Here is a 25171-nt window from a genome sequence, read left to right as displayed (position 1 = left end):
TGTTCAATTAATATTGGAGAAGTCATAGTAGAAATATGGAGATGGGAAGCTTTAGCCTTTAGCCACACAAACACACGGTGATTCCTTGTTTAAAATTCCTGGAGGTGAAACTTTACTATGGATCAAAGAGCGGTCAAGCGAATATGAATCACGACGGAATGTCAACCAGCAGGTTTCGGTGAGAAAATTGTGGTAAAAAGTCGCTTCTTACCGGATATCAGCTGAGCTTGTGCCGTCCATAGCTGCCGTCGAATTCCCTGAGACACTGCGCGTCAAGACACCCATGAACACACCTCCGACTATCAAGTAATTTTAAACTCACTAAAACACGAGCAACACAATAGAAAGATAAGGTATTTCCCAGAATTATCCTAGTAAATGTGTCTAAAACATCGGAATCCGTCCCAATGCAATCACGTTTTGTTTTTTTCGCTATAAATATCCTCAAACACGAATATTTCATCCTCGCTCAAATTAATGGGGAAATTGTTGTTTTCTCGTTCCGAATAGCACTTTTTGTCAGAGGCTCCCATTAAAAACAATGTGAATATGTGAGGAGCCATCAACGGGTGACGTCATTGTCTGCGACTTCCGGTAGAGGCAGGGCTTTTCTCTTAGCAAGCAAAAGTTGCGAACTTTATCGTGGATGTTCTCTACTAAATCCTTTCAGCAAAAAAATGGCAATATCGCAAAATGATCAAGTATGACACATAGAATGGACCTACTATCCCCGTTTAAATAAGAAAATATCATTTCAGTAGGCCTTTGAGGCACACCTCCAATATTGTTGTCTGGGTGGAAATCGGGACAAAAATTCGGAAGAATGGTTGCCCTGGGACATTTTCGGGAGGGACACCGAAATTCGGGAGTCTCCCAGGCAAATCGGTAGGGTTGGCAAGTATGAGTGGGAGACATAACTGCTCTGTACTTCTCCCTACATTCGTGTACCACTCCGTACAGCAGGTGTTTTAAAAAGTCATAAACCGATAATTTCCGATATTACATTTTAAAGCATTTATCGGCAGATCATATCGGCAGTCCGATATATCGGACATCTCTTTTTTATATTATATATATGTATATATATACATTTTACGACAAAGAGCTAGACGAAGTGGCTGGAGATAGGGAAGTCTGGGCTTCCCTGCTTAGGCTGCTGCCCCCTCGACCCGACCTCGGATAAGCGGAAGATGATGGATGGATGGATGGATGGCATCCATTAGGTGGAATGGCCCGTTGACAAAAATCCCAATGCTCAGTTTAAAGACACTTAATTCGACAATAGGTTTTATTTTATCACACTGCATCACCGAGTTATGTAAACAAATCATGCACAGCTCTCAGAATGATGCAGTGGGAACCAAGAGAGCTTGTTTTTTAATGAAAAGAAAAAAAGTCTCCTTACTGAAATACTGTATAGAAAGGTAAAAACAGATTGAAAGCGCATTATCCTTTTTCATTTTGGGATTCAGCGATCAATTTCTATGGCTTTTTCCTGGGATCACAAGCAATCACTTGAGAGACGCTTGATGCCTCCTACTTTTCACCACCGCTGTGTCTCATAACCTTATTCATCTTAAGGTGGGTTTCATAGGTTTTTTTTATGCCAGTCAGAAGTCTTGATCCACTTACAGTACTTGTGCTATTGAATAAGAAAGTATATCCAAACTTTGGTTGGGTGTTACATATTGTGGGTCTTTTGCACTAAATCAGGGGTCTTCAATGTTTTCCTGGCCAAGGACCACCCTCCCCCAAACTGATAAAGAGATGGAGCTGGGACCCCTCCTTATATATCCAGTATAAACTTGCTTAAAATCAAACTGGTCCTAAAGGTAACTTGATATTGTGCAATATTCAGATATTCAAATAATATAGTCCAGCGGCGTTGAATAGCGAGCTGGCAACTAGTGTGCTACTCGCTAGCTAACAACTAGCGTGCTAATTGTTAGCTGACAACTGGTGCATTAACCGCTAACTGGCACTAGAGTATTAATTTCTAGCTGAAAACTGGTGCGCTAATGGCTAGCTGACTACAGATGCATTAATCACTTGCTGAAAACTGGCGTGCTAATTGTATAGCTTAACTAGCAAACTTATCGCTAGCTAACAGCTACCAAACTAAACGCTAGCTGAAAACCGACACCCTAATTGGTGCAATAATCGCTACAACTAAAATGTTAATTGCTAGCTGACAACTGGAGCGCTAATCGCTAGCTCCCAAAATCCACGCTGATCTCTATCTGACAACATCAACGCTAAGCGCTATCTGGTAGCTGCGATACTAATTGCTGGCTGACACCTGGCACACTTACCGCTAGCTGACAACATCCACTCTAATCACTATCCGACAAAGTCCGCACTATTCCTTAGCTGACAGCTGCCACACCAACTGGTGCAATAAGGTGACAACGGCCGTACTAATCGCTATCTGAAAAAGTTCACGCTAATCCCTAGCTAAGAGCTGCCAACTGGTACATTATTTTCTGACAACTGGTGCGCTAGTCACTAGCTGATTAGTGCAAATCCCTAGCTGACACCTGCCACGCCAGTCGTTAGCTGAAATCTGGAAGAATATCTTAAAGGCCTGCTAAAACCCACTACTACCGACCACGCAGTCTGATAGTTTATATATCAATGATGAAATATTAACATTGCAACACATGCCGATACGGCCTTTTTAGTCGACTAAATTGCAATTTTAAATTTCCCGCGAGTTTCTTGTTGAAAACGTCGCGGAATGATGACGCGTACGCGTGACGTCACGAACTGTCAGGATATATTAGCAGCTGCACCACTCGCGGCTAAAAGTAGTCTGCTTTAACCGCATAATTACACAGTATTTTGGACATCTGTGTTGCTGAATCTTTTGCAATTTTTTCATTTAATAATGGAGACTATAAAGAAGAATGCTGTTGGTGGAAAGCGGTGGATTGCAGCTGTCTTTAGGACCGAGATACAGCCGGTGTTTTTTTGTTTGTTGTGAAGCAGCGAACATGTTTTCTCTACGTCAACCAGCATGTTTATGGATGGGGAAATTGTGATATATCTTACCGAAGACATCAGTGGATTATTCGTCGTCCCGCAGCAGGTGTGAGCTTGGCTCCTCGGCTTCTCTTGGAGACAGTGTGTGTTCACCGCAGCCATCCGACCTCGATGTATGTCTTTACAATCTTTACTTTACAATCTTTAAAATCTCACTAAAACACTATTACAACAATAAGCAGATAAGGGATCTTCCAGAATTATCCTAGTAAATGTGTCTAATTACATCTGAAACGCTCACACTGCCGTTGCCCGGAGCCGTTGCTTTTTTTTTTGTTGTTTTCTATTCCTTCATTATCAATATCCTAATTCACAAATCTTTCATCCTCGCTCAAATTAATGGGGAAATTGTTGCTTTTTCGGTCCGAATTGCTCTTACTGCTGGTGGCTCCCGTTAAAAACAATGGGAATATGTGTGGAGCTCTGCAACTCGTGACGTCACGCACACATACTTCCGGTAAAGGCAATGCTTTTCTATTAGCGACCAAAAGTTACGAACTTTATCGTCGATGTTCTCTACTAAACCCTTTCAGCAAAAATATGGCAATATCTCGAAATGATCAAGTATGACCCATAGAATGGACCGGAAGTAGCAGACGATGTGCGCGTGACGTCATGGGTTGTAGGGCTCCTCACATCCTCACATGGTTTAAAATCATAGCCAGCAGCAGCTAGAGCAATTCGGACTGAGAAAACGACAATGTCCCCATTAATTTCAGCGAGGATGAAAGATTCGTGGATGAGGAAATTTAGAGGGAAGGACTAGAAAAAAAAAAAAAAAAAAGTAAAAAAAAGGCGATTGCAGTGGGAGCGATTCAGATGTTATTAGACACATTTACTAGGATAATTCTGGAAAATCCCTTATCTGCCTATTGTGTTGCTAATGTTTTAGTGAGATTAAATAGTACCTGAAAGTCGTTTGGGTGTGGCCACTGGTGTGTTCCCTCAGAGTCTCTGAGAGAAGTCACGCAGCTGCAGCAGGACGGAAACTCCGCTGATGTCTCCGGTAAGAGGCGACTTATTACCACAATTTTCTCACCGAAAACTGCCGGTTGACATGTAGTCGGGATCCATGTTCGCTTGACCGCTGACACATCTGACAACTGATGTGCTAATCACTAGTTGACTGCGGTCATGCGCATTGGTAGCTTACAACTGGTGCATTATTTGCTAGATGACAACTGGCGTGCTATGCACTAGCTGACATCTGTCACGCTAATTGCTAGCTGACAACCGGTGCATTATTTTCTGACAAATGGCATGGTATTCGCTGGCTGATAACCGGTGCATTAATCGTTATCCAACAACCGGCGTGCTAATCACTCGCTGACAGCGGTTACGCTAATCGCTAGCTGACAACCGTCGCGCTAATCAATAGTTGACAGCCGTCGCATTAATCGCTAGCTGACAACCGATGCGCTGATTTTTAGCTGATAACTGTGCATTAATTGGGAGTTGACAGTGTGCTAATCGTTATCTGACAACTAGATAGTTAATTTCTAGCAGACAACTGGCGCGCTAACAGCTAGCTGACCACTAGTGTGCTAATCGCTAGAAGACACTTGGCAACAAGCATGCCAACCTGACAACCAAAGCCTTAATTGCTTGCTATATATATATATATATATATATATATATATATATATATATATATATATATATATATATATATATATATAATGCCTGTAGAAAAAAAAAAATCACCAAAAATTGGACCACCCCCACTGCAGTACCTCAGTGGACCCCTGGGGGTAACAACCTGTTAGAGACCTCTGCACTAGAGGATACATGAGATTTTGAGAGGAACAAGAGAATATTTGCAGGTGATGTCATGTAACAGTGTCAGGCGAGTCAAATGTCAAATGAAAGTGAAATAATAATCATTATTAAACTATTAAAATATGAGAGCATTGCAATAAAAAGGTCACATGACTTCTTTATTTGACAAAGTGTACTTCATTAAAGACTCTTACTCAAATCTTCATCAACGGACAAACAGTGGCACGATACGGTGAGATTCGCCAATTTGCCCGAATAATTAAAAGAATGTTCCCGGCCGTGGAGCAGAGGCCGCCCGGATAGAACTTGCATCGGCGCCCATTTTTGTCATGAAAAAGCACAATTAACCTCACGTCGCGGGCCGCTTGTTAGAAGGCCTTAATTAAAACGAGATAAGAGAATTAAGTGGTAGGCATAATATTTTTTTTTTTCCCGCTGACATGACAGAAAATGACACTTTTTGACTTTGTCCTATAATTGCATTAAGACACAAAAACATAAAAACGGAGATAAACCCACTTTATTGTTTAACATTGGCTGGGGATGAATCAGGAGCCACCATTGCCAAGAACCAGGCTGATATTAAAGAATAGAAACCAAAAAAAAAAAAAAAGGCTGATATCGTTTGAAGCAGATGGCGTATGAGAGCGCTTTGACAGGCTCGTCCTTACTCGACGCAGCTTCATCAGTGAAAAACGTCAGGGCCAGTTTGGGCCTTACATTTCAGGGTGTTGGCGTGCCGAGTGTGTGTGTTGGAGCTGCGCCACCCGCTAATAAGGAATTATGAGCCTGCGCTGAAACGGTACGTACAGAAATTTCCGCCGCCTCGCTTCGGCCGATGTTTGCAAAAGTGATGGGATGTGCTCAGCTGGACCTCGTCGCGTCATTTGGGATGGAGCTCAGGTCTCAGCTGCCTTTACTAAATTGCGCCGCCCGCATTGTTTCACAGGTCTTTGGCTTACAGGTGCAACAGTTTAGGGAGACATAGCCAGCAGATGGTGCTGTTTTTTATTATTTTCAATACATATTTAATACAGAGCACTGGACGTAGTGCTGGGCGATATTGCCTTTTATTAATATCTCGATATTTTTTAGGCCCTGTCACGATATATAACTTGATATTTTGCCTTAGCCTTGAATGAACACTTGATGCAAATAATCACAGCAGTATGAGGATTCTGTGTCTACATTAAAACATTTTTCTTCATACTTCATTAATATATGCTTATTTTAAACTTTCATGCAGAGAGGGAAATCACAACTAAGTCAATTGACCAAAACTGTATTTATTAAAGGCCTACTGAAATGAGATTTTCTTATTTAAACGGGGATAGAATTCCATTCTATGTGTCATACTTGATCATTTCACGATATTGCCATATTTTTGCTGAAAGGATCTAGTAGAGAACATCGACGATAAAGTTTGCAACTTTTGGTGCTGATAAAAAAGCCTTGCCTCTACCGGAAGTAGCAGACGATGTGCGCATGACGTCACGGGTTGTGGAGCTCCTCACATCTGAACATTGTTTACAATCATGGCCACCAGCAGCGAGAGCGAGTCGGACCGAGAAAGCGACGATTTCCCCATTAATTTGAGCAAGAATGAAAGATTCGTGGATGAGGAAAGTGAGAGTAAAGGACTAGAAAAAAAATTGAAAAAATAAAGACTATACAGTAGGAGCGATTCAGATGTTATTAGCCAAATTTACTAGGATAATTCTGGAAAATCCCTTATCTGCTTATTGCGTTACTAGTGTTTTAGTGAGATTATATGGTCGTACCCGTACCAGTCAACGGGGTGGTGGTGATGCCAATCTCTGCTCTTCGCAAGGGACCCTCTTCGAAACACGATCTTTCGAAATGATCGCTGCATAATACACTGTACTTTGTGTGTGTGGTCCAATCCAACCGTGTTCGCTTGACCGCTCTGTTCCATAGTAAAGCTTCACCGTCATCTTTCGGGAATGTAAACAATGAATCACCGGCTATGTTTGTGTTGCTATAAAGCCGGCTGCAATACACCGCTTCCCATCAACAGCATTCTTCTTTGATGTCTCCATTGTTAATTGAACAAATTGCAAAATATTCAGCAACACAGAAGTCCAGAATACTGTGGATTTTGTGCGATGAAAACAGACGACTCAGTTGGGAACGATGCTGGAACAAAATGTCCTCTACAATGCGTGACGTCACGCGCACGCGTCATCATACCCAGACGTTTCAGCAGGATATTTCAGCGCAAAATTTAAAATTGTAATTTAGTAAACTAACCCGGGCGTATTGGCATGTGTTGCAATGTTAAGATTTCATCATTGATATATAAACTATCAGACTGCGTGGTCAGTAGTAGTGGGTTTCAGTAGGCCTTTAAACAGTTATTAAGCAGTGGCACAAACATTCAATCAATCAATCCATGTTTATTCATCCATCCATCCATCCATTTTCTACCGCTTATTCCCTTTTGGGGTCGCGGGGGGCGCTGGCGCCTATCTCAGCTACAATCGGGCGGAAGGCGGGGTACACCCTGGACAAGTCGCCACCTCATCGCAGGGCCAACACAGATAGACAGACAACATTCACACTCACATTCACACACTAGGGCCAATTTAGTGTTGCCAATCAACCTATCCCCAGGTGCATGTCTTTGGAAGTGGGAGGAAGCCGGAGTACCCGGAGGGAACCCACGCATTCACGGGGAGAACATGCAAACTCCACACAGAAAGATCCCAAGCCTGGATTTGAACCCAGGACTGCAGGAACTTCATATTGTGAGGCAGACGCACTAACCCCTCTGCCACCGTGAAGCCATAGCCCTAAATCACCAGTGTCTCAAAGGGCTGCACAAACCACAACAACATCCTCGGTAGAGCCCACATAAGGGCAAGGAAAACTCACCCCAGTGGGATGTCGGTGACAGTGACAATGATGACTATGAGAAACCTTGGAGAGGACCGCATATGTGGGCAAGTCCCCCATTCATGTCATTTCCAAAACGGAAAGTGCAAGATTGTCAGAGACATTTTAAAACAAGCAATTAGTGCACTTTTGTGCATGATGTCACTCAGATGACATCAAAACAACAATAAATTAAAGTGTGCTTTTTGTACAGAACGCCACTACAACGGTATAAAACAAATAAAGTGCACTTTTGTGCATGATGTCACAAGATATTTCAATAACTGTCAAATGAAAATGAGCTGCATAATAGGAAATCAAAGAGTGTATGTGGTAGGTTACTGCGGACGTTATCGCCTTCTTTTGTTGACTATTTTTTTTATACGGTGTTGATGTGGAAATAGTTGCTTCTGCATTTTGTTGGTGTGGCACCGAATGGTGACGTTGACATGCAGAGTTTCAAGCACTTTCCATTCTCTAGCGGGTGAGTTTTCAAATGATGCTACATTAGCAGTGCTGCTACTTTTTGTAGCAACGCTTTTGGAGCACAATAGTTCAACATCTTCCCGCTTGAAGCCAAACCGCCGCCGGACGATGGACCCGGTGCTGTTTTTCTTGGGAATTAATTATTCCTTCATTTGTTACCAGATTCGCACCGTATTACCACCCGCACCGTTAGCATCACAGCTAACGCTACAATGTCGCTGCCTGTCCGCTCCGCGGGAGCGTGTGACGTTGCACACGTGACGTATGTAAGAAGGTGCGCTTGTTTTAAGTCTCTGTGAGAAGGAGAGACAAGAAAGAGTGGGAAAAGCCTGCAGTGTAATGCCCGCAGCTAAAAGCAACTGCGTGAGAACGTATACTCCAATATCAAGATATAGTCATTTTCTAGACAAACCTGTGATATATCGAGTATATCTACATATTGTCCAGCCCTAACTGGACGTCCATTTACTGTTAATTTAATACCTTAGTTGTAGAGTTGTCTCAATACCAATATTTTGGTACCGGTACCAAAAGTACACTTCATTCACTAACAGTATTACAAAAAACATCAGTTAGAATAATACATAATGTTGGATAGAGAGAACATACAAACCCTTTATTTATTGACTAGAAAATACTGAAATTCCACGACATAGTGAATTTGCAAACAGCTAAAATTATACACAAAGCAAACCATAACCTGCTACCCAAGAATATACAACAATTCTTCTAAAAAAAAAAAAAAAAAGAGGAGAAATATAATCTTAGAGAAAAATGTAATTTAAAAAATGTGTATGCACGTACAACACTTAAGACCTTCAGTGTATCAGTATGTGGAATTAGAATATGGAATGGATTAAGCAAATCAATCAAACAATGTACTAATATGATCCACTTCAAGAAACTCTTCAAACTTAAAGTGTTTACAAAGTACAAAGAAGAAGAACCATGATAAACATTCTGTTGTTTCATCCATTCATTCATTTTCTAGATAATCTTACTCGTCTCACCATATGAAATGTAAATTACTTCAATTATTTATCTATTTTTATTGTGATTGCTTATGAAGTATATTGTTAATAAATTGAGAACAGGAAGTTAAAAAAAGTTTTAGCAACTGTTATGTAAAATAAAATGGGTAGGATTAAATAAACTCTGCTTCTTCCTACTCCTTTTCGAACATGTTGAAAAGACAAACTGGAAATTGTGATGTATTATGTTGTATGCTTGCATGTTCCAAATAAACTCAAACTCAAAATGTATTTCGGTACTTTTCTAAATAAAGGAGACCACAAAAATGGCATTATTTAAAAGAAAAAAATCTAAGGGTACATTAATCAGATTTTTCTTATTAGAATCGAAGAACTATTTTCCTCTTAAATAAAATAGTGAACATACAAGACAACTTGTCTTTTAGTAGTAAGTTAGCAAACAAAGGCTCTTAATTAGAGTGCCGCCCTGAGATTGGTAGGTTGTGAGTTCAAACCCCGGCCGAGTCATACCAAAGACAATAACAATAGGATCCATTCCCTCCCTGCTTGGCACTCAGTATCAAGGGTTGGAATCGGGGGTTAAATCACCCAAAATAATTCCCGGGCGCGGCCACCGCTGCTGCCCACTGCTCCCCTCACCTCCCGCGGGGGGATCAAGGGTGATGGGTCAAATGCAAAGGGTAATCTCACCACACCTAGTGTGTGTGTGACAATCATTGGTACTTTAACTTTTAATTTGGCTGGTGACATATGCAGTAACATGTGTCATTTCTCATTCTATTATTTTCTTGAAATTATAAAGAACAAGCTGTAAAAATGAATTATTAATCCACTTGTTTATTTACTGTTAATATCTGCTTACTTTCTCTTTTAACATGTTCTATCGACACTTCTGTTAAAATGTAATAATCACTTATTCTTCTGTTTGTTACTTTATATTAGTTTTGGATGATACCACAAATTTGGGTATCGATCTGATATCAAGTCGTTACAGGACCATACATTGGTCATATTCAAAGTCCTCATGTGTCCAGGGATGTATTTCCTGACGTTATGAAAATAATATGAATTTAAAAGAAAAAATATTTTGTGACGATAAAAAATATTGATGTAATCATAGTAGTATCGAAGAGATACGTTATTAAACCTGGTATCATTACAGTGGATGTCAGGTGTAGATCCACTTATGGCGTTTGTTTACATTGTGACGCCGGTGATCTTTTTGTAGCACAGTTAGTGAAAGAAGTGTACTTTTGTAATTATTTCCCCTTATTTCTACACAATAACTCAGATATGGTAACACTGGCGAGCAATAGAGAATATGAAATGTTTTTTGGTCTAGAATATGTTTTGCTATAGTCATTACTGACATGTTTGCTACTTTATGTTGTATATTTTTTACATGAGATTTCCAGTTCAATTTATCATCAATCATTTTACCTTGAAATTTGGTTTCATTTACTCTTTCAATTTACATTCCGTCTATTTGTATTTATGTTTGACTTTCTCTTCTACTGTTACCAAATTGCATTATTTTAGTTTTACAGAGATTCAACGATAGTCTGTTTTTGTCAAACCATCTTTTTAATTTGTTCAGTTCTTCTGTTATTTGTATTATCTTCTGTGTGTTCTCCGCTGAAAAAAACGCTGTTGTATCATCAGCAAATAATACTAACGTTAAATCTTTCGTAACTTTAAAAATGTCATTTATATAGAGATTGAATAATTTAGGTCCTAGTATTGATCAATCAATATAGGACTATATTAATATACTATTTTCAGAGGGCAAAATGGACTGTTACCTGCAATATTAGCCGCCTCTTTCTAGCAGTTTTCCACTATTTATAATACACTAAAAAGGGAAAAATGTGTGTTCTTGTCTCACACAAGAAAATAATTCAGTGATTCTCCTTTGATAAATAAATAATGAAGGGTTTCGATAAAACTGCCGCCGGTACTGTATCTTGAAAAACGCGCCTTAAGTTTGCAGCTCACCTCAAAAAAGAGCGACGGGTATCATATCAAGTCCTAGATGCTCTTTGAAGATAACGCACCTCTCTTGTCAGAAGATCTCTTCGCAAGGTTAGGAAAAAACATCCAATTTTTTTTTTTTTTTTTGTCTCCAAGCTAATCAGTTTGCCCTTGAGTCAAGTGCTTCGGTCTGAAGTTTATTCCTTCCAGAGTGGATGTGTTGCCATGCATGTCCATGCTAACTTTGGAGTGACACCGAGGTTAGCCCAGCATGACGCCACCGGACCCCTTTCCAATTAGTCGAGGCGCGACCTCTTAAATGAGATCATTAACAAAGCCTCGGTCAGATGGGAACAGAGTGCGAGTGAAAATGGATTGAGACTTTTCTTAATTTAGAAGCCGGTCTTTTTCTTTTTTTTTAAGTTAAAAAAAGTAAAGAAGATGAGGATGTGACCTATTTTGTCAAAGCCATTTTAAGCCTCCATCACTTGGGAACCAAACGCTTTGTATTTTTAGCGTTGAACTGTTTTTATTCGCCATCATGTAAATCTGCGTCATCGGTGTGATTCTGCATATTGTCTGTAATTAGAAATGACCGAGGACCGTAAGTGTTACTGTACAAACTATAAAAGCATCAAAGGAGGTAATACAGTGGCTGGCTTACACTTCATCCATTTTCAGTACCGCTTGTCCTCATTGGGGTCACGGGTGAGCTGGAGCCTATCACAGGGCACACAAAAACACAATATTTCACACTCATCCACGGACGATTTACAGTCTCCAATAGGGATTAGTACTACTCACATTTGAACCGATACCAGTACGCAATGGTACCAATTGTTAGTACTGTTATGTGTGTTAATAAATAGTACCAGATTCTCCGGGCTAAAGAGCGCACCGGTATTTAAGTTGCACCCACCAAATTTTAGAAGAAAAAAAATGAAAAATACTAGTCGCACCGGACTATAAGCCACAGATACACTATATTGCCAAAAGTATTTGGCCACCTGCCTAGACTCACATATGAACTTGAAGTGCCATCCCATTCCTAACCTATAGGTTCAAAATGATGTCGGTCCACCTTTTGCAGCTATTACTGCTTCAACTCTTTTGGGAAGGCTGTCCACAAGGTTGCAAAGTGTGTTTATAAGAATTCGATGTTGGTCGAGAAAGCCTGCCTCTCAGTGTCCGTTCTAATTCATCCCAAAGGTGTTCTGTCGGGTTCCGGTCAGGACTCGGTGCAGACCAGTCAAGTTCATCGACACCAGACTCTGTCATCCATGTCTTTATGGACCTTGCTTTGTGCACTGGTGCACAGTCATGTTGAAAGAGGAAGGGGCCCGTTCCAAACTGTTTAGTACAATACAGTACGTACCATTCTCCTGGCAACCTCAAAACCCAGACTTGTCCATCAGATTGCCAGATGGAAAAGTGTGATTCATCACTCCAGAGAACGCGTCTCCACTGCTCTAGAGTCCAGTGGCGACATAGTTTACACCACTGCATCCAACGTTTTGCATTGGACTTGGTGATGTATGGCTTAGATGCAGCTGCGGGGCCATGGAAACCAATTCCATGAAGCTCTCTGCGTACTGTACGTGGGCTAATTGGAAGGTCAGATGAAGTTTGGAGCTTTGTAGCAATTGACTATGCAGAGAATCTTTGCACTATGTGCTTCAGCATCCACTGACCCCTCTTGTCAGTTTATGTGGCCTACCACTTTGTGGCTGAGTTGCTGTTCCCAAACTCTTACATTTTCTCATAATATTTAGAATTGTGGCCAAATACTTTTGGCAATATAGTGTATAAACAGACCTGTAAGAAATATTTTGTAAATGTTTATTTGCATGCATTAATTGTTTCCAAAAGCTGCCCGTAACATAGCAGTAAATCAGCTGATGAAACAAAACAGAAGTCATTATTATTGACCCACTAGCTGCGGAAAATAGCTCTCTAATAAGAAAAACAGACTCAATACCTGAACGGTGGTGTTTTGGTGAATTTACAAAACTAAAACAATACAAAAAGAATGCCATTGTAAGTTAATACTACACTTGTAAACATGTTAGCATATTTACTAATGCTAACAATGTTTGTCCAAATCTGAACAATGCAATTATCAATACATTTTACTTTGCAATCACTACCGCCCTTCTGTAAAATGTCACAAACATAAAAAAAGGAAAAAAAAACTATTTAGAACGCAAAATACTTGTCGAGTTAAAGCTGGGATTGTGTCAAAACTCATGGGTTTAATTAGTCAGGATAGAGGGAAAGATAAATGCAACAATGAACAGCAACATCTTCCTCATTCGACCTGATGGAGCTTGAGACATTTAGAAAAGAGGAATAGGCAAAACTTTCCAAAGATAGGTGTGCCATGCCTGTGGTATGGTATTCAAAAAGACTTGAGGCTGTAATCCACAAAGTATTGAGCAAAGGCTGTGAATTACGGCTGGGCTATATCGCCTTTTTTTTAATATTTCGATAGTTTTTAGGCCATGTCACGATACACGATATATATCTCAATATTTTGCCTTTGCCTTGAATGAACACTTGCTGCATGTAATCACAGCAGTATGATGATTCTATGTGTCGACATTAAAACATTCTTGTTCATACTGCATTAATATATGCTAATGTTAGACTTCCATGCAGAGAGGGAAATCACAACTAAGTCAATTTACCAAACATGCACAAACATTCATGTCATTTCCAAAACACAAAGTGCAAGATTGTCAGAGACATTTTGAAACAAGCTATTAGTGCACTTTTGTGCATGATGTCACTAAGATGACATATCAAAACAATAAATTAAAGTGCACTTTTTGTACAGAACGCCACTATAATAGTTAAAAACAAAGTGCACTTTTTTGTATGATGTCACAAAATATTTCAATAACTGTCAAATAAAAATTAACTGCATAACAGGAAATCAAATAGTGTATGTCCTTCGCTATGTGGTAGGTTAATGCGGACGTAAACTCCTGTTGTTGACTATTTTGTTCATACAGTGTTGATGTGGAAATGTTTGCCTCGGCATTTTGTTGGTGTGGCACCAAACGGGGATGTTGACATGCAGAGTTTCAAGCACTCTTCATTCTCTAGCGGGTGACTTTTCAAATGATGCTACATATTAGCAGTAATGCTACTTTTTGTAGCAATGCTTTTGCCGCATACTTAACATATTACGGTTGTCTGTTCGACATATTCCCGCTTGAAGCCAGACCACCGCCAGACGATTGACCCCCTGCTGTTTTTCCTGGGAATTAATTCTTCCTTCATTTGTTACCAGATTCGCACCTTCTTTCTCTCGTATTCCCACTCGTACCACAGCTAACGTTATCGATGCCGCTACCTCTCTGCTACGCAAGGGGGTATACGTACATATGTGACATATGTAAGAAAGTGCGCTTGTTTTATTGAGACAAGAAAGAGTGAGAAACACCTGTAGTGTACTGCTCGCAGCTAAAAGCAACTGTGTGAGAACGTATACTCTAATATCACAATATAGTCATTTTCTATATCGCATAGAGACAAACCCGCGGTATATCGAGTATATCGATATATCGCCCATCCCTACGGTGAATACTTATGTAATTTTTGTATTCTTATTTAAAATTGCAGAATTTAAAAAAACTTTCACATAGTCATTATGGGGTATTGTGTTTAGATATTTGAGGACAAAAATGAATGTATTCCATTTTGAAACAAGGCTGTAACATGTGGAAAAACTTTCCGGATGCACCGTATCTTTCTTTCTGATCTGTAAAGACGATGAGCGTAATAGGAATCGGTGCATTTAAAAAGCACGAGATATATATTCACACAGGCGTCATGTTAATGTGTAGAAAGCGTCAAGCGTCAAAGTGATTGCATAATCAACCTGCAACGTGAATGACAGCTAATCCCAACAACAGCGGAGATGAAGTTCAGCGTGCAAAATAAGCATTCGCCTACAATTTCCACCCATCCTCCCTCCAACCACCATAACCAAGACCACATCCTGCTCCTCAGGCCCACGCCGCCTTGTCCTTTCATCTGACCTCCATTCCTTAACACTTGATTTCATTTAATCCCTAATCCATATCAAATCATGCGGCTCGAGAGAGAAAGAAACGTCACTTCTGCGGTACTCTGCTAACTCATCGACTCTCTTCTTCTGTTGATGATGATGATGATGATGATAGCAGGACTTGTCTAACAGTACTTGTGAATTAACTTTTAATTCAGTTTTTAACTAGAATTTAGTTACAAGTAGAGATGTCCGGTAATATCGGACTGCCGATATTATCGGCCGATAAATGCTTTAAAATGTAATATCGGAAATTATCGGTTTCAAAATGATCGGTATCGGTTTCAAAAAGTAAAATTCATGACGACTTTTTAAAACGACGCTGTGTACACGCCCGTAGGGAGAAATACAGAGCACCAATAAACCTTAAAGGCACTGCCTTTGCGTGCCTGCTAGTCACATAATATCTACAGCTTTTCACACACACAAGAGAATGTAATTCATACTTGGTCGACAGCCATACAGGTCACATTGAGGGTGGCCGTACAAACAATTTTAACACTGTTACAAATATGCGCCACACTGTGAACCCACACCAAACAAGAATGACAAACACATTTCGGAAGAACATCCGCACCGTAACAACAAACACAATAGAAAAAAAAAACAGAACACCTTGCAGCATTAACTATTCCGGGACGCTACAATATACACCCCCCACAACCCTCCCCTACCTCAACCCAACCCAACCTCCTCATGCTCTCTCAGGGAGAGCATGTCCCAAATTCCAAGCTGTTGTTTTGAGGCATGTTAAAAAAAAAAAGATATTAACAGTAAATGAGTAAAGAAGATTAATGATTCCCTTTCTACCACTTGTCTTTAATAATATGTCAGCAGACTAATTCGGAGCCTTTGTTCGCTTACTTACTGCTAAAAGACAAGTTGTCTTGTATGTTCACTATTTTATTTCAGGACAAACTTGCAATAAGAAAAATATGTTTAATGTACAGTTAGAGGTTTTGTTAAAATAAAGTCAATAATGCTATATTTTGTAGTCCCCTTTATTTAGAAAAGTATTGAAAAGTACCAAAATACCTTTTGGGACCGGTACTAAAACATTGGTATCGGGACAACACGAGTATAGACTATATATAAGGGCTGCGAATCTTTGGGTCGCCCACGATTCGATTCAATATCAATTATTGTGGTCGCGATTCGATTGTATATCGATTTTTTCGATTCAACGCGATTTTCGATTCAAAAACAATATTTTTCCGATTCAAAACAATTCTGTATTCATTCAATACATAGGATTTCAGCAGGATCTACCCCAGTCTGCTGACATGCTAGCAGAGTAGTAGATTTGAAAAAAATAGTTTTTATAATTATAACGGACAATGTTTTATCAACTGATTGCGTTAATGTAAATTTGTTTTAACTATTAAACGAACCCAAAATATGACTTATTTTATCTTTGTGAAAACATTGGACACAGTGTGTTAAGCTTATGAGAAGCGATGCAAGTGTAAGCCACTGTGACATTTTTATTTTTTTTATTTTCATAAATGTCTTATGATAATGTCAATGAGGGATTTTTAATCACTGATATGCTGAAATTAGAACTAATATTGATACTGTTGTTAATATTTATTTTTGTTTCACTACTTTTGGTTTGTTCTGTGTTGTGTTTGTGTTTCTCAATTGCTCTGTTTATTGCAGTTCTGAGTGTTGCTGGGTCAGGTTTGGTTTTGGAATTGGATTGCATTGTTATGGTATTGCTGTGTATTGGTTTGTTGGATTGTTAAAAAAATAATAATTTTTTTTAAATCTATTTTTTTTTTATGAGAATCGATTCTGAATCGCACAACGTATTCGATTCGATTTGTATTCAAATCGATTTTTTCCCACACCCCTACTATATATGTATTGTTACTTTACATGCAGTCAGCTTTTGGCCCCCAACCTAATAGTTTAGCCCAGGGGTCGGGAACCTTTTTGGCTGAAAGAGCCATGAAAGCCAAATATTTCAAAATGTATTTCCGTGACAGCCATATGATATTTTTTAACACTGAATACAACTAAATGCGTGCATTTTTAAGTAAGACCAACATTTTTAGAGTATAATAAGTCTCTTGTTATTTTTAATAATGTTATTCTAAAAGTTAATAATAAATATAATACTCCTTATCATTAATGCAACATCTTGGATAGGTGCAATAGAAAACGGATGTTTGGATTAAAATGCATGAGAATGTTTTATAATTTGAACGTGATGTTTAACACTGTGATTACCAGCGGAATTATTCATTACTTATGTTAAGCAATGTCAGCTAATATTTATCTGAGAGCCAGATGCAGTCATCAAAAGAGCCACGTCTGGCTCTAGAGCCATAGGTTCCCTACCTCTGGTTTAGCCCAATGCGGCCTCCATGTCACAATGTTTTGAACACCCTTGCTCTAAATGTAAGAGATAGTATGCACAGTACTTACTTAGCGGTGTGTGTGCCTCTATTAAAAGTGCCCCCCCCCCCCCCCCCCCCCCCCCGAGCGATAACTCATTGTCTGCATCTTTTGTAGCTTCATGAATGGCCGCACATCTAAGTGAATATGACCCTGGCGTTCCCGACTCCCTTGCCACTGCCCACTTTCCATCCTCTTTCTCTTGCCTCGCAAAGAGGCTGCTCGCTGCCAGCGGGCCCCGAGGCCACGCGGTCCCCAGCGCCGCCGTCGACCGAGGCTTCAGAGCCTGTGAATGTCGGAGTGCGTGTCTTTGTGTGCGAGCACAGGGGACCGCTTTCTGCTGCAAAGTCCGAGCGCCGCAGGAGACGGAGGCGGAGTCTTGTTGTGGACCATGCAGGCATCACTGGTGGGGTTGGAGATGCAACATGCACTCGGACAACCAATTGGCCTCCGTGTGCGGGCGGGCTGTGCTCAGTCATGTGGATCCAGATGCACATGAGCAAACATGCCACTATAAATGTAAAACTATACTTGTGACCCGCTGTATGTCTATGTACAGTCAGGCTTTAACTATCATGTGATTTATATGCACAGAATTGCATGTAAGGATTACAATTGCACAGAAAAGACAGCTTACCCTTAAAGTTAAAAGTGTAAAATAAGGCTAAAAAAAAAAACTTTTCCAGACAACACAGCACACTAGTATTCAAGCTGTACCCACTAAATTTGAGAAGAATGAAGTAATTTCACATATACAGTCACAATCAAAAGTTTACATATAATTGTAAAGAACATAATTTCATGGCTGTCTTGACTTTCCAATAATTTCTACAACTCTTATTTTTTTGTGATAGAATGATTGGAGCATATACTTTTTGGTCACCAAAAACATTCATGAAGTTTGGTTCTTTTATGATTTTATTATGGGTCTACTGAAAATGTGACCAAATCTGCTGGGTCAAAGGTACAGCCAACGTTCCCTCTAAGGCAGTTGTTCTCAAATGGGGGTACGCGTACCCCTGCGGGTACTTGAAGGTATGCCAAGGGGTACATGAGATTTTTTTTAAATATTCTAAAAATGGCAACAATTCTAAAATGATTTATAAATATATTTATTGAATAATACTTCAAGAAAATATTAATGTAAGTTCATAAACTGTGAAAATAAATGCAACAATGCAATATTCAGTGTTGACAGCTAGATTTTTTGTGGACATGTTCCATAAATATTGATGTTAAAGATTTTTCTTTTTTTGTGAAGAAATGTTTAGAATGAAGTTGATGAATCCAGATGGATCTCTATTACAATCTCCAAAGTGGACAGTTTAAGTTGATGATTACTTCTATGTGTAGAAATCTTTATTTATAATTGAATCACTTGTGGCCCTGCGATGAAGTGGCGACTTGTCCAGGGTGTACACTGCCTTCAACTCGATTGTAGCTGAGAGAGCCTCCGGCGCGACCCCGAAGGGAATAAGCGGTAGAAAATGGATGGATGAATCACTTGTTTATTTTTCAACAAGTTTTTAGATAATTTTATATCTTTTTTTCCAAATAGTTCAAGAAAGACCACTACAAATGAGCAATATTTTGCACTGTTATACAATTTAATAAATCACAAACTGATGACATAGTACTGTATTTTACTTCTTTATATCTTTTTTTCAACCAAAAATGCTTTGCTCTGATTAGGGGGTGCTTGAATTAAAAAAATGTTCACAGGGGGTACATCACTGAAAAAAGGTGGAGAACCACTGCTCTAAAGTACGTGCCTGTGCAATTCCACACTGCTCACGCGTCCTCTGTGCACGGCAAATCTAGGCCGTGCACAGAATTTAATAAAAAGATAAGCGCATAACAGTGTGCACGTCTGCCGTCGATCACATGTGCGCCACTGAATGCTCGAGGAGTTTTGGCGTTTGCTCACACGAAAAATCGGAGGGAAAATTGCATACAGCAATGTTAATATTTGGTTACATGTGCCTTGGCAAGTTTCACTGCAATAAGGCGCTTTTGGTAGCCATCCACAAGCTTCTGGCAATTTGTTGGTTTTCTGAAATGGACTTGTTTCTTCAGCATTGTCCACACCGTTTAAGTCAGGACTTTGGGAAGGCCATTCTAAAAATCTTATTTCTAGCCTGATTTAGCCATTCATTCCTTGACCACTTTTGACGTGTGTTTGGTGTCATTGTCCTGTTGGAACACCCAACTGCGCCCAAGCCCCAACCTCCAAGCTGATGAGTTTAGCTTGTCCTGGAGAATTTGGAGGTAATTCTCCTTTTTAATTGTTCCATTGGCAGCAAAACAGGCCCAGAGCATAATACTTCCACCACCATGCGTTATGGTAGGTTTGGTGTTCCTGGGATTAAAATCCTCACCTTTTCTTCTTCTAACATATTGCTAGGTATTGTGGCCAAACAGCATATAAACAAAAATTGAGCTGTTTGGCCACAGCACAGCTATATGTATGAAGGAGAAAAGGTGAGGCCTTTAATCCCAGGAACACCACCCTACCGTCAAGCATGGTGGTGCTAGTATTATGCTCTGGGCCTGTTTTGCCGCCAACGGATCTGGTGCTTTTCAGAGAGTAAATGGGACAATTTTTAATAGCCCCATAATAAATTCATTAAAGAACCAAACTTCATGAATGTTTTTGTGACCAACAAGTATGTGCTCCAATCACTCTTTATCACAAAAAAATATGAGTTGTAAAAATGATTGGAAACTCAATACAGCCACGACATTATCCATCCATCCATTTTCTACCGCTTATTCCCTTTCGGGGTCGCGGGGGGCGCTGGCGCCTATCCAAAGACATGCACCTGGGGATAGGTTGATTGGCAACACTAAATTGGCCCTAGTGTGTGAATGTGAGTGTGAATGTTGTCTGTCTATCTGTGTTGGCCCTGCGATGAGGTGGCGACTTGTCCAGGGTGTACCCCGCCTTCCGCCCGATTGTAGCCACGACATTATGTTTTTTACAAGTGTATGTAAACTTTTGATCGCGACTGTTTAGGCCGCATCAGACCATTAGCTGCAGATCTATACCGGTACGAACAATTGTCTAAATCTTTGTTTAGATACCTTAATTGTTTCTAAACTGTACCTGTAACACGGCTGATCAGAAGTCGTCGTCATGGACACCCTAACTGCGGAGACTAGCGATCAGTTAAACCGACTCAATAACTCCACAGTTAAGTTTTGGTGAATTTACGAACGTAAAACAGTACAAAAAGACTGCCATTGTATAGGAAATATTTTGAAATGAGTAACAATCACATTGGGGCGACACTTATATGCAATACAACGCACAATAGCAGCGGGAAAAAGTGTAAGGGGGAGCACAAAAAGGGGAATAAATCATATCATGTATTTGATTACAACACACCAGACTAAATAAGACATTGCACCTTATGAGTAAACACCCAACATGATTATGTGACAGAACATGCAATCATTCATACAGTAGAGAAAGGAGAAAACTAAGAGAGGAAGTTAGGAAAACATAGACAGAAGGAGGATACTCTCAAAAAGCTACTTAGCAGCAACCAACATTTTTTTGTGAATTTTCTAAAAGAGATAGATTTATGTAAAATAATTTAGTATAAGAAGGTATATAAAGTTAAAGTACCAATGATTGTCACACACATACAAGATGTGGCGAAATTATTCTCTGCATTTGACCCATCACCCTTGATTACCCCCTGGGTGGTGAGGGGAGCAGTGGGCAGCAGCGGTGCCCCGCCCGGTAATCATTTATGGTGATTTGACCCCCAATTCCAACCCTTAATAAGTGTGTATGTGAGGGAGAAAGAAGGGAGGGTACTCAGGTTCACACTCCAATACAGTAGGTGGCGGTAATGCACATTTAATGTTGAGTGCACCGCCATTAAACAAGAGGAAGAAGAAAAAGAAGAAGTTAATAACCCTTATACAGAAACTTATAAATATGTTAGGATATAACTTAATGCTAACGAGGCTAGCTTGTTGACTTTTACGATAGCACGTACAAATATGAATGAAAACACTCCTGCAGACATCACACACGGGACTGTTTAGTAAGTATGAATTGTTTTAGTTATGTTGTAAAACTTACAAACGTCGTTTGGACTGATGAATAGAGGATCCTTTCGCGCAGGACCACTATAGTCAGAATCGTTCTTGTTCAAGAAATGACACAAAGTACATTTCCAACCCGCAGCACGTGCAGTGAGCGAACTTATCCCCCAAAAATTAATTATGGGCGTTAGCGAAAAAAAATCCATAATCTAGCCGCACCGTTTCATAAGCCACAGGGGTCAAAGCAAGGGAAAAAAGCAAGAGCTTCCTGGTTTAGAAAGGCAGTGACAACAATTTTGGTAAAACATTTTTATATTTGTTCAATCAGTTATGTTGTTTTTGTGGTATTCCGGTAACAAAAACACTTTTGCACATGGCAGAGGTAATGATCCTCCAAAACAGGATGACGGGTGATCATAACTCATTTAACGTCTCATTTAATGTCCTGTGGGATCTGTTTGTGCGAGTGGGTGCGCGCAGGGAACATGACGGTGCATTATCACGCATTTAAAAAAGTCAAAGCTTTACTCAAAAATTCCTCCCGGGGATTAAAATAAGTCTGTACTTACCCTTCTCAAGGAGGTGATGTTTGTTTTGTTTGTTTGCCTGTGGATTTTACCGCAGGTACATTTAAGGCCAAAATTATTCATACCGTTCGCCAAAAATGTGTGTGTGTGTGTGTCTTTAAGTTGGAAATAGCACAAGATAGTTGCGTTAAAGTAATATTATGATTAGTCATAGCGCTTTCCAACGCAGGCGTAACCAATGTTCCACATTTAAAGATGTCTGGAATTATTTACATCAGCTGTTTTCGAACCTCCCTTTAGAAGGAGGCTAATCCATCAATTTTTTACCGCTTGTCCCTTTTTTGGGGGTCGCGGGGGCTCGCTGCAGCCTACCCCAGTTGCATTTGGGTGGAAAGCGAGGTACACCCTGGATAAGTCGCCACCTCATCGGAGAGGAGGCACATCATCTTAAGAAAAAGAAGCACATTTTTGTTTTACAAATCTTAAAGTGAGTATTGGTGGAGTGGGAGAGAGCCTTCCTCGGGGTGAGTACCAAATACGGTACTTTATTTAGGTAACGTCCGAAAGTAATGTTACAATATCTTATACCAACAAAGCAAGCATGCCTGATAGAAAGCGGTCAAAAGTAAGGGTCCACTTTTCAAAATGCCCTAACTCGATGCTAATTTACATGGGCTATACCATATACATGCTACTGATTACATTTGCAATTTTACATGGTGATTTTAACGCCTCCAAATTTGGTAATAAAGACTAAAACAAAGATGCACGTTTCAATCAAACAGCTGCTGTGTAATACGTTTGTTTTCCTTAAGGGGTACAATCGTTATGACTGCCTTTAGAGGGCCGCTTTTACCAGTAAATAATATAGGAAAACCGTATTTTTCGGATTATAAGTCGCTCCGGAGTATATGTCGCACCGGCCGAAAATGCATAATAAAGAAGGAAAAAAACATATATACGTCGCACTGGAGTATAAGTCGCATTTTGGGGGGAAATTTATTTGATAAAATAAAAAACCAAGAATAGACATTTGAAAGGCAATTTAAAATAAATAAAGAATAGTGAACAACAGGCTGAATAAGTGTACCTTATATGACGCATAAATAACCAACTGAGAAGGTGCCTGGTATGTTAACGTAACATATTATGATAAGAGTCATTCAAATAACTATAACATATAGAACATGCTATACATTTACCAAACAATCTGTCACTCCTAATCGCGAAATCCGATGAAATCTTCTTCCTCTGTGTCGCTTCTAAACAACTCTGCCAACTCCAAAGGTATGCGCCTTACTCCTGTCGTTTTCTGCTGCATATTTCACTACGTCCAGCTTGTAATCTGCAGTACATGATTTCCTTTTCGGTGCCATTTTTGTTCAGCACTTCTCAGTTGTTATTAGTTACCGCCAAAGATAAAAGGATCCATTTTAATAGCTACGGCAGTAGCATATAGCATATAGCAGTTAGCATTCCATGACCCACAATGCACTTCTGCCATGACTCTTGCCTGCCGAAGTCTTATTGGTTGACATGTATGTGACGATTGCTGAAATTTTTTTCGTCTCTTCCGCGAATGAGATAAATAATATTTGATATTGTGTAATCTGCAGTACATGATTTCCTTTTCGGTGCCATTTTTGTTCTGCCCTTCTCAGTCTTTATAAGTTACCGCCAACGATGAAATGATCTATTTCAATAGCTGCGGCAGTAGCATATAGTTTAAAGCAGCTAGCATTCCATGACGCACAATGCACTTCTGCAATGACCCTCCCCCACTGAATTCTTATTGGTTCACGTGTGTGTGACGATTGCTGACATTTTCTTTGTCTCTTCCGCGAATGATATAAATAATATTATTTGATAATTTACGGTAATGAGTTAATAATTTCACACATAAGTCGCTCCGGAGTATAAGTCGCATCACCGGCAAAACTATGAAAAAAACTGAGACTTAAAGTCCGAAAAATACGGTATACATTTAGGATTTGCCTCATAATATTCTTACACAATTATCCATGCACCTGATTATTATGTATATGTTTTACTTAACAAAAGGCAAAACAGGCACATTCAACTTAATGGCAAAGACTACTCCCTGGCTAACAGAGGAAACACTGAAATGAGTGCATGCTTGCTAATGAGAGTGAAGTAAACGTGTAAGAAAACACAATACAACGATTGGAAAGCGCAGTTATTAGCAGTTCACTATTCATTTTTAAATGAAAAAATAGTTCCATATTATATTAGTAAAGAAATTAACAATTATCAACACTAGAGCTGTCAAAGCTAGCGCGATAAATAACGAGTGAAAGAAAGCTTCCTTTAAATGCATATATATATTTTTTTTTTAATCGTGCGATGAGCGACGTCCTGTGTGAGCCACAGCTATAATCGTAGTAGTAGAAAAACAGGGGCGTTCCCGCTGATGAGTCACAATAAGAAATACAGAGCAGAGGTGGAAAAAAAAAAGGTATATTGAAAGGCAAGTTTAGCTTCAAAGCAGTTACAGGTCACTCTCTATTTACAAGACCAAAGTTCCAATGCCGCTTAAAGTTGAGTTATCACCGGAGTTTTTAGCTGCAAGTAGCAGTATTGTCAAGTCCGCATATTCTAAACGACTTTCGGCTGTTTTTTTTCCTCTAAAGTTCCTTGCAAAGTTTGTGGGTCGAGGGTTGCAGTTTTTTGGGCTTGTTATTGAACATGCGGTTGCTTATTTAGGCTTGCTTTTCTGTTCCGACCATAATGAGAGAAAGAGAGGATTAAAGGTACGGATAAAACCTTTAATGCTTACGGAAACTGTCTTAGGCGTGTGTGTGTGTGTGTGTGTGTGTGTCCATTTGGTTTTGAGCTGTTGAAAAAAAGCATTAGGTTTCATACACAAACAGTTGAATGAATCAAACACATTGTTTAGTCCCGTGTTGGGTGTGAATTTTCATTAG

At 39.7% G+C, this 25171-nt stretch overlaps 2 protein-coding genes across 3 annotated transcripts in view; one reads left to right on the top strand and one right to left on the bottom strand.

Annotated features, from left to right (window-relative positions):
• The window catches only part of csf2rb (colony stimulating factor 2 receptor subunit beta), a 77803-nt gene extending 65918 nt beyond the window's left edge, over nucleotides 1–11885 (bottom strand). The window contains exon 1 of the mRNA XM_061885104.1: nucleotides 11830–11885. The gene's annotated coding sequence lies outside the window, so the exon portion shown is untranslated. The remainder of the gene's footprint in view (nucleotides 1–11829) is intronic.
• pvalb6 (parvalbumin 6) overlaps nucleotides 1–25171 on the top strand; it is a 146285-nt gene that overhangs the window by 14780 nt on the left and 106334 nt on the right. The gene's annotated exons all lie outside the window — the stretch shown is intronic.

Source organism: Nerophis ophidion, linkage group LG23, assembly GCF_033978795.1.
Source record: "Nerophis ophidion isolate RoL-2023_Sa linkage group LG23, RoL_Noph_v1.0, whole genome shotgun sequence".
In the NCBI taxonomy this organism is placed as follows: Eukaryota; Metazoa; Chordata; class Actinopteri; order Syngnathiformes; family Syngnathidae; genus Nerophis; species Nerophis ophidion.
The sequence above is the reverse complement of the archived record's forward strand: the minus strand, read 5'-3'. Positions and strand labels throughout refer to the sequence as shown.